This window comes from Alligator sinensis, unplaced genomic scaffold (genome assembly GCF_000455745.1).
Source record: "Alligator sinensis unplaced genomic scaffold, ASM45574v1 scaffold589_1, whole genome shotgun sequence".
Taxonomy (NCBI): Eukaryota; Metazoa; Chordata; order Crocodylia; family Alligatoridae; genus Alligator; species Alligator sinensis.
In genome coordinates, this window is record NW_005842881.1 from 214511 (window position 1) to 225180 (window position 10670).

At 42.8% G+C, this 10670-nt stretch overlaps 1 protein-coding gene across 4 annotated transcripts in view; it reads left to right on the plus strand.

The window, feature by feature from the left end:
- The window catches only part of RAP1A (RAP1A, member of RAS oncogene family), a 60408-nt gene that overhangs the window by 30022 nt on the left and 19716 nt on the right, over positions 1–10670 (plus strand). For 2 of the 4 annotated variants that reach the window (XM_006035844.2, XM_006035843.2), the window contains exon 2: positions 2432–2502. The exons of 1 other annotated variant lie outside the window; for it this stretch is intronic. The gene's annotated coding sequence lies outside the window, so the exon portion shown is untranslated. Of the gene's footprint in view, positions 1–2431; positions 2503–5866; positions 5925–10670 lie in introns of those variants that run through there. One more of the 4 variants, XM_025192016.1, reaches the window with a different exon arrangement.

Consider the following 10670-nt stretch of genomic DNA (forward strand, 5'->3'; position numbering starts at 1 on the left):
AAGCCAGTAGCTAGTTTGTGGACAGATGAGGCTATAAAATGTGATCACTTTTTATTAGACCAACTGAATCTTTGGAAAAATTGCTCTTGGCAAGCTTTCGGGCACAGGCACCCTTCTTCAGGCATAAGGAGAGTCATCTGGTGTGCGTTCGGGTCGTCCATGGAGCTCAGCAGTTTAGTGGTGAAGCCTCTCTCTCTCTTTTAGTAGTTTCGTGCTCATTGAGGCACAGATCAGGATTCCAAGAACTGAAGTGCATCACTTCACTTTGGACGGTACTGTTTGTTTCCAGGAGCTTTCGGGACCTGGGAAACTCGAAAAACCCCCACTACCTATTTTGCTCACAGGTGTTTTGTCTGTTTCCGTGAAGACCACTGCAGGCTTCTCCGAAATGAGACGGGAAATGGAGCCGAACCGTACAACAATCTGCATATTAGATGAAGCCAACAGGAGGAGATTCAGCGTTAAGTTTAAAGCCCTGTAGCTAAAGAGGAGATAAACAGCAGAGATCCAGATTACCAGGGATATAACACAGCAGCCACATGCAGGGCATGAAAGCCAAAGATAGATTTTCGTTGGAGTCTAGATACTAATTTAACACTGTTTGAGATAAAAACACACTCTCAGGAAGTTACTTGACTTGAGGTAGTAGGTGGCCTATCAAAGACTAGGGAGATTTGATCCCTAATAAAAGTGTATGAACTATTAACCCTAAATTCCTAAATTCACTTGTTTGTATATCCTAAGGGGAAATTGGCTTTAGTTTTGCTTGCGAGGAGGCACTGGGCAAACTACAGTTTCTGACTCTCGACAAGTTTTGGTGTTGTGTAATAATGTTCATTCATTTGAAGAGAGCAGTATTGAAAGGCAGTGGACTTCAGTACTGTCAATCCCAAATGGTGCCATTATGATATTTTTTAAACTATATTTTGTGGGGTTAGGTTACTTTGGGGTTTTTGGGTTGTCTTGAGTTGCTTTAAAGCTTTCTCGCCACAGTCGTGAGGGGTAGAAAGGGAGTTCTTGAAAAAGGCAGAGCATGAATGCTGTGGTCATCATGTAATTGGGGGCTTCCAATTCAGGGGCTGTAATAAAAACAGGAAATATGTGGAGAGTTTCTAATTCTGGTGGATAATATGAAATGTTTGTATTTTTGTTGGGAAAGGAAGAAAAAGTGGGTGGTCAGTATTAAGTCCAATCCCGGTTCTGAAGTGAGCAAGTGTGCTTGCTCATTTTAAAGATGCACCGCTACCTTCTAAAACAGAAGCCCAAAATCTCCCCCTTCTGAATTCAGAAATCCTCTGAAACCCTGTCCTGGCTCCATTGGGATAGGGGGTTGCACTCCTGTCTGTGCATTCAGTTTTTGGAGAGCCAACATCATGGTATTCCTCTAATTCAGCCTTTGGTTTACTGCATGGTAGTCCTGTTTTGCTCTGTTGTATTTTCAGAGTGCTCTCTGGTGATAGAGCAGCGTAATAATTCGTGGCTTTCCCTGACTTGGGATCTAATTTGACGTTAAAAAGGAAAAAAAAAACCCCCAAACCCTTGAAGTTTTTGGGAGAGAAAATATTAGAACAAAGCATAAAGTGGGTCAGGCAAACGCAGTGTAAACCCTTCCTGATCGTGTCTTACTCCTTGAGTACAGCACAGTCACTTCTGTACAATGTCAGCCTGTTTAGCAGTTCGTATAATGTGATGTAAGAATGTGCAGTGGGAGGCCAGAGCTGCTGAGAATAGCATCCGCTTGTTGCAGCCAGCTATACAATTATGTCGTTCCATTGCAATCTGAAGACGTTTTGTGCTTTTGGAAACCCGTATCTAGTACATTGTGCTTTTACGGGGAGGAGCTTAATGACCTTGCTGATTCGTTTCCTACCTTCTGTTAGTTGTATTAAGCGTATCCTCTGTCATAAAACAAGAATACCCTAAAACCGTATTGTACTATATTCCCCCCTCCTCAAATCTTGTTGATCCAGTATAAAATGCCCATGGGCAATTTGAGAGGATCACAAATGTAGAGGACAATTCAACTATATTCACATCCAAGTTTTCCAGCTGACCTGGCTCTTTCAGTGGTGAACACAATAGGAAGGACCTCCATAGGGAGCTCATTAGGGTGACTAGAGTCAGTCCTTGGGGAGATGGAAGGGACTCTAAAAGAGAAGACAGTATCATGTTATCAAACTTGTGCCATTCTTAAGGTGTCTTGAAATCTCCCTGAAGTTTGTGTGTTTGGGGTAATTTGATACCAAAAGCCAAAAATTGCTCCGAGTTTCTTCAGTGGTATGAAATTATATATAATGGCTTAAAATTCAAACCAAGAGCTTGACTGCTTTGATAGTATACCATACTCAAGTCTAATTCTTACTTTACAGTTTACGTATTGAAAAGTGTTCTGAAATACTTAAATTGCAATATTTTTTTTTTTTTTTTTCAGTCCTCCCATAGGGAGCTTGGAAAAACCTCCAGTAGGGCTGTTAACACTGATGAGAGATCTTGTATGCCAAGGTATGAGTTTTTCATGTTCCTAGCATATATTTAAATGTGACTGGCCGTTGTGAAAGTATGGCATTGGGGAGGCAAGCGAGAAAGTGTATGAATTATAAAATGTGTCACGCAAGGTTAAAAACATGTTTTAAATGCTGGTTCCTGCAGTCACAGCGAGTCAGAGGGGGAATTGCTGCTTCCTAACTTCATTCACAAGTCAGATGAATTATGCGTGTGTGAAGCCAGCCCCAGGGTCTTATTTGTTTAAGGCCGGTCAGGGAATACTTCTCTTGCTTTTAAAAAGTCTTTTGTCACAATCTTACTTGCATGGAGGGAAGCGTCTTGTACTTCACATTTCATCCGGATATGCAAAACCAGCAAACCACAGTTCTTACCCAGCCGGCTTCAAGCCGAGCAGCACGTATGTGCCTGGTGTTACTTGTGACTCCGTCTCCAGTAGCAGCAAGAAGGGGAACCAACCAAATATTAACTGACTTCTTCAGATATATAAAGTTATATTGAGACATTTATGTTTGAAAGAGCTTGTGCCACGTTTCAGGTCAGTGAGAAATTCTTGTGCTCAGCATCTCTTCAGTAATGGGATCTTATCCATCTCCCCCACGTGCCGATTTTAGAAACTTTTTACTGATTCATTTGAGATTTTTTTTTTTTTTTTTTTCAACTAAGTGGCTATAGGTTTTTGGCAGGGAGTGTGAGGATGGTGAAAAGAGGGGTTGGAGCTGGTGTAGGCTCTAGAAAGATTGTTTTAATTTACTGTGTAGAACATCACAGTGATTCGAGCTCTCTGCTTTAAATGCTTCTGAAAACAGCAGCTTGGTGATGGTGATCTTAACTTTCCTTTTCTCCTCATATGGCGAGGAAAATATAGATTCACTGAACTCTTTTATGTAAAATCAGTCAGAAACATCCATTTGTGCACAACTACAGTAACTGGTTTGACGTAGCACAGATATCTGTTGCATTGGGATCGAGCCTTTCATTGCAAGACGCTCTGAAGCAGCATGGTGTATTGAGTTGGATTTCCAAGGCTTACTGTCTGACACTTGTTCTGTGGCCTTGGGCAAATAACTTCTTCATGCTTTGGTTTCCACAATATAAAATTAACTCTCTTTACTTGCCTGGGGTGATTGAGGATGAATTAGTGCTTGCAGGATGTTCTGGGCAACAAGCGCTGTCCTTACTTCTCTTGGTCCCCCCTTAAAGGATTGAGCCTATAGCAGAACTGTCCCTTCTCCGATCGACCATTTCAGTTCGTGTGTTTCCTGCCTGCAGCAGGTTCCTGAGGCCAGAGAAATGATTTTGGTAAGCCAGAGCAACGTTACAGCTGAAATCCCACACCACGTGACTGAGGCATAGGTAACATTGCCCTCCTACTCACCTGATCCTCAGACATACTCTACTCTTTCACAGCATGTGAGCTGGTGGAGCTGGAGCTGGCACCTTAATGCTATGCTCCTGTAGCCCCGATTCAGCAAAGTATTTAAGCAGTTTCATTGCGGTAGGTCTAAAAAGGGTGTTTACCTGTTAGAAATGTGCTTTAAGCACTTGGCTGAATAGGAGTGGACATAAGTACATGCTCAGTGGCCCTGCTAAGTTGGATCCATAGGTCTTCTTTCAGACCTCTGTCATGTTGTCTGCAGAATGTCTTACAAACATATATTAAAATAATACCATTTCTCTTTCCAAGCGTACCCGTTTGTCCTTGGACTGTAATCTCAGCAGGGTGGGGATTGCTGCTTTTTGACTGTCTAGAAAGCTAGTGGTTTTTTTACTTTTTGTGGATGCTCCATAAATAGAGTTTCTTTTATTAGACCAACTGATATTTCAATATCAAATCTGATATTTAACAGATTTATCCAAGAAACCTTGTCTGCCGATGTCCTTAGACCAACATGGCTACAACCTATACCCCCATAAATGGAGTATCTTTTGCTTTCCAGAAATTTTCCTTTGTGGCAGCAACAATACAAAAAAACTTCTTTATATTTTTCTAAAGGAAAACGGTCCTTTTTGTACCTAGATGTATGCTACAAATTACTGTTTCAATCTGCATTTTTATGTTAGAGTCATGACAGAAGGCAGGTACAATTTTCTTGCATCTGTAAGAGACTGCAGCATGCTGGGGGTGAGATTTACCCATTGCTACAGACAAATCCAGTGGGTCTGGATTTCATGATTGCTAGTATTTAACTTCTTTAGTTTTATAACTTCCTTATTGCAACAGTTGACCGGTAAATAGGAGATCTACCCTTTGCCTCATTTTGCTATTCATTTTAAACAGGCAGATTTTGATACCTTTGAAGACTTCTGTTATTTCCATAGCAAATTAACAGCAACGTAACAGCTTTCTTGTAAAATGTCAAAGCTGGAAGAAATATTTAACATGCTGAGAAATCACTTCATACTTTGCTGTAATGCAACCACTGCTTAACAGCACTGCTACGCAAGGTTATGAATAGAAATGAATGATGCTGTGTGACTGAAGATGAAGGTGGTATTCAGATGGGCATAATGCAGTTATCCAGATTAAAGCCAGGCAGTTTATTGCATGGTAATGCCTGTGCACAAAGCCTGTAGCCCTTTGGTGCTGTATAAACCGATACTAATACACTTACAAGAGTGCCTTGAAGTAATTAAAACACTTGGATCCTAAAGTGGCTGGGTCCTTGGTGGGAGAATAATCACAAGTGCTCACAGTCTTGGTTTCTTTTTCATTTTGAAAGAAGTTAACTGGCAAAGCCTGTAACCAAATGATAAGTCAGTCTTGTAATGCTCCTGCCTGAAACTTTCCCAGAAGTATTTTGACTATAAATATGAAGTGAAAAACTTTGCAGCTAAATTTAATCCCTGACTTGATTACTCTGCTTTTTTCTGAGTGGGGCTGTCTGTAGAGAAGGGTAAACCGGGTAGAATAAGGGACTTTTATGCTTCCTTCAGCATGCAGCGTCTCCTAAATCCTAAGAAGAGAGCTTTTTCTCTGTGCTGTCTAAATTTAACTGGAAAAAAAACCCCTCTTATGTTCTGTCCAAAATGATGGCTTTCAGGAAGTCAAAAAGAAGGAAGTGAATATTGCTACTTGGGGAAGTTTTTTCAGCCAGAAGAGTTTAAATAAATACTCCGTTGTCAAAGTTATAACCATAAAAGCCTCCTCAAATAACAGTTCCGAAATGTTGCTCGGTCTATTTTTAGATATTTAAAGTTGCCCAAGTGGGAAATCCCTTTCAAGCAGATTTAGTTTCAGTTTTTTACAACCTTGAGGACCTTGCAGCTTCCCATAGGATCCAAGAGCAGTCTAGAAATCCCCTCACGGCGTGCAAGGTTAGGGGCTGCGTTCTGTCGTTTCAGGATATTCATCTGTGAAATCTGGGGGGGCAGGGCAAGGCATGAGATAAAGGATTTAAGCGGTCTTCAGTCTCAGACAGGCAAGTATTGTTTACATTTTTTAGTTTGACAATGAAGCTCAAATCAGGTTCTCATGGTGGTGGGAAGTCAGAGAAAATGTGTGTGCATCCTTACACTCATAGTGCGCACAGATTTAAGAGGTGCCGGGGGCCTCTCCTTCCTGCAGGGCACGAAACGGGAAGTTGGGAAATCTCCCCAGTGACAGCTGTTTGACTGCTTTCAGCTTGCAATAGGCAGGTAGTGCGACAGACAGAGGACGTCGTCGGGCACTCGCTAGCCCTCTGTCTTGCTGCTGCTTTGATGGGAGGAGCTGACGAGGATGCCCTGCTCTCCATTTGGCAAGTGCATGCAGTTGCTCTTGTCAGCGTCCGTCATGTACGCTGTTCAGCGTGTACTCGGTGAATGGTATGCGGTGCTTCGTCAGTCTGGTTCACTGGTAACTTCAGTTGAACATGTAATTTTTGGGTTGTAGAAATCAACTCAGCATAGTGCTGAACTTCTCCTGTGTTCCCTCTGGCCCCCTGCAAAAAAATTAACGGTGCCGGAAAACCAATTGTAGTTGCTACTTTGCAAGAAATGGTAGTTGAACCCAGAATGTGTTGCTCTGCCCCTTAGATTACTTTTTCTTTCCATCTGTATTAGCAAGCCCTCTTGCTGTTTGTCCTGAAAATGCCATTTTTTTTCCTGTTTACATATAGCACTGCACTTTCTGTAGAGATTTATGTGAAATATTTTAGGTCACTGAAGAACAGATGAGGCACAGATTTGTTTTCTGTTTTTAACATGGTTAAAAATCATGTGGCTTTCAGATATGTGGCTCCTAGAGTGAATAGGGGCGTGATATCTGAAGAGATGAGTAGATGATCATTCTGCCAATGTACATCCCCTGAATGCTCCTGGTAGGAGAGACCAGCGCTTGGGACAAAGTTCCTGGCCAGAGCAGTGAGTGGGTAGAGGTCCCAGCTGCAGTCTTGAGAGAGGGATTTGGTTTGGTCTAAATTTAGCAAGACCCTGTCTAAATTATTATGTGGAGCTTCATGCCATATAACATGGAGCACGCAGAAAATTACAAATGTGTGACACAACTTTGCACTTGTAAAATGCCTTTGATTCACATGCTTTGGGGAAGTTGAGCTACAAAGAGGGGAAGTGATTTGCCCACGGTTACCCAGAGACCGAGCAGGCAGCAGAACCCGGCCCTATCCTGTAAGTCTGCACTCACGGTGGTTGAGTACTGCGTCCAGTTTTGGGCCCCACAATTCAAAAAGGATGTGGAGAAGCTCGAGTGAGTCCAGAGAAGAGCCACGCGCATGATCAGAGGTCAGGAAAACAGACCTTACGACGACAGGCTGAGAGCTATGGGGCTCTTTAGCCTGGAAAAGCGTGGGCTCAGGGGTGATCTGGTGGCCACCTATAAGTTTATCGGGGTGTTCACCAGGATCTGGGGGAACGATTGTTCACCAGAGCCCCCCAAGGGATGACAAGGTCGAACGGTTATAAACTCCTGCAAGACCATTTCAGGCTGGACATGAGGAAGAATTTCTTCACTGTCCGAGCCCCCGAGGTCTGGAATAGCCTGCCATCAGAGGTGGTTCATGCACCTATGTTGAACGCCTTCAAGAGAAATTTGGATGCTTATCTTGCTGGGATCCTATGACCCCAGCTGACTTCCTGCCCCTTGGGCAGGGGGCTGGACTCAGTGATCTTCCGAGGTGCCTTCCAGCCCTAATGTCTAATGTCTATGAACAGTATCGTGCTCCTCCTGTAAGAGCTGATGCAATAATAGTTTCTGAAAAAACTTTAGTGCCCTTTGCATAGTGACCAGTGAGTAGAGTAACTTGCAGAATTTCACTCCGATGTGGATACGGATCGATGCACTGTAAAATACGTAGCTGATGACGAGCCTACTGGTGCCCATACAACTCCTGTGAAGTAGGTAGTTATTCTAGTTTGTGGCCATCGTTCGCATACTATGTATAATTTAAAAGGAAGTGACCACTGCAACAGATAAGATTGGGCTTAGCAGGCCTCCTCCCTCTAATTTCTGTAATTTCTTTGTCACTGTGTGGCGGGCCTTGAAGTTAAGCTTTTCATCTGAGACGATAGCCAGCTCTGCCTCGGCCTTCTCCTGCAAAACCTTGGGCAAGTCACTTAATCTTTCTGACCTCATTATCTCACTTTTACACACAAGGGTAAGACTTCCCTGTGTCGCAAAGGGGTTGTGAAGATGAAAGCATTGTTTGGGTCCCACAGGGGTGGTAGCTGAGGCAGTATCTCAGTGGATATCTGGGTATTTGGACCTTTATTCAACAAAACAAAAGAAGCAGCTTGCTTTCAGGTATTTCTGCAGAGAATTTCTGTTGTTAGTTACTTTCTTGGATTCTTTAAAAATAGAGACTTGGAATTTTGTAGCGTGTGAAGTCTTTTTTTTCTTGTGGATTTCCACTGCGAACTCGTACGGAAGAACACAAAGGATGCAGATACTTCAGAAGCCATTAACTGTATCTTTCTATACATGTCAACCTGGCCTAAAGATGCTAGTGGCACATTCTTTCGTGGCTGTTTGTCTCAAAGAGAGGACTTCAGAGATGCTGCTTGCAATAACTAACATCTCTCTATTCACAGTTCCCAATTTCTAACGCTAAACGATGCATGAGGGCACAGATTGCTTAGCAGTGCTGTACTGTTTTTTATTCATTTTGACAAGTGTAGAGATGATTACGGTAACATCTTGGAGTATTATACATGTACTAGCACCTATTTAGTAAGATTTGTACGAAGTTGCATTAGAGTTGCCTTGACAATGAGTGTGCTGCAGTTCCTTCTCAATGTCCGGGTACTAATGCCCTGATCCAGGAAAGTAAACCCATGCAAATACAGCTTATGGTCTTTGTTAGTTCAGGTTTAAGACTGGGAAGGCAGTATATCCAATATAGATTGTAATAATGAATTGCAGGTTAGCAAAATAGTGGGTTTTCACCCAGTTTTGGATTATCGCCTGCGTGTACTGTAAGAACGAGGTTTAGGATTCAGGTCGTTTAACTGGTAAGGGTGTAGTGCAAAAATGTGATGGAATAAACCTGCAAACACTGTGCAAGACATTGAGTGGGTTTTGTCCCATTTCTACCAGCCAGTGACTCGACTTGCTCCAAAAAATGGCTCTTCCTGAAGGAGCCATCTTCCCGTACCTGCTGTTCAGGCAAACGATTCAGATTGTTTTTTCTTCCTTGAGGGGCCACTGACTACAACATGCCAGGCTTTGGGACTGTGCGCCTTGCACCCTGTGCACCCATCTTTGGACAGGACTTGCTTCATTGATCCAAATTCAGAGGTGCACGGGCAGGTCAGGGTTTGCGAGTGGGGAAACCTGTTCATATGTCTGCATGACATCTGGCATGCACATGTAACCCAATTGCACTCTTCTACCAGTGCCTAGCATTAACATGGTTCAGGGGCTACTTTGTTCCTCCCCTCCAAGGCAGTTGGAACTGTTTTTTCTATTTTCCAGTCTGGTAATTTGGGGGAACATCTTTGTATTGATGTAGCTCCCGGCGTGGGTCAGTTGTGAACCAAAATCAAATATGTGCCAACAAGGGTCAAGAGTATAAAAGCCAAGTACCTTATTTACATAGCATCTTTTGGGATTTAGGACGGATTTTCCACGAGCAGTAAACACTGTGCCTTCATAGAGCAACCTCCACATTTCTTTTCAATGTAAGCATGTTATAAGCTTCATCTCAGTTTTATGCCTGTATCAACTGGCACGTTACAGAGGTCACAGTGAATCTGTGGCAATGCTGGGAATATGAGCCAAGTCTTCCGTGCACTGGGTTGATGCCAGTGAGTAAGATGGCATAAGTTGGATCTTACTACAAAGAAAAAACCGTAATCTTATTAGGAGTAAAAATAACAGCTAGGAAATCCAGTAAATAATGTGACACATTAGTTTGAAATGCCTCTGAGAAGTGAAACCTATCCAGACTCATAGCATTCATGTTTTTGAATCCTTACTTGGGAAGAACATGCTATCTTACTGGAGAAGAATGAAAAGATAATTAGCGGGTGATGTCATTGTTTGCTTGGGCTCTGTTGATAGGGGCAGCTGAGCCTGGCGTATAATATAAACTCCATGTAAAATGTTTATCACCGCTGCTGTCATTCTCCTTATTTGTCAGGGAAGCTTGATGAGAATGAGGACTTTTCTGGGGCTGCGCAGCCAGTTCAGGGAGTTGAAAGATTTCCATAAAAAGGCACAGGCGTTGCTTGGAAGAGCTGAGAGGTTTCTGGGTTGGCAGCAGTAAGTTAGGTCTGACCTTTTTTCAGGAAGAAAATATTGACCCAAACCATTCCTTGTTGGGGAGGGCGGTGGGTGAAGTCAACTCTACACTTAAAATTTGCTGGTTTAATTGTCTGTCCTTTTGTGCTGTTCAGTGTTGGGCATAAGGAGGGAAGGTAAAATGAGCAAGTACTAATATTTTCTACAGCTGGAGGATAAATGCATGCACTGTCTATGAATCATTGCAGCAAAATGTGCTCCCCTTAATAAGTTTGTGTTTGAGCAAACCTCAACAAACACGGGAGAGGAAAGACTAGATTTTCACTTGTCCTGGGAGAGTGCCAGATCTGAGGTTTTGGTGCCCTGGGGGAAGCAGCAAGTTCCAGGATTGAAGACACCTTGCAAGTTTCCTGGAAGACTTGAATAATTAAATTTCTTTAAAACAAAGAAAAGTAACAATAACACGACTGCGTGCCTGGCATCCTGCTGA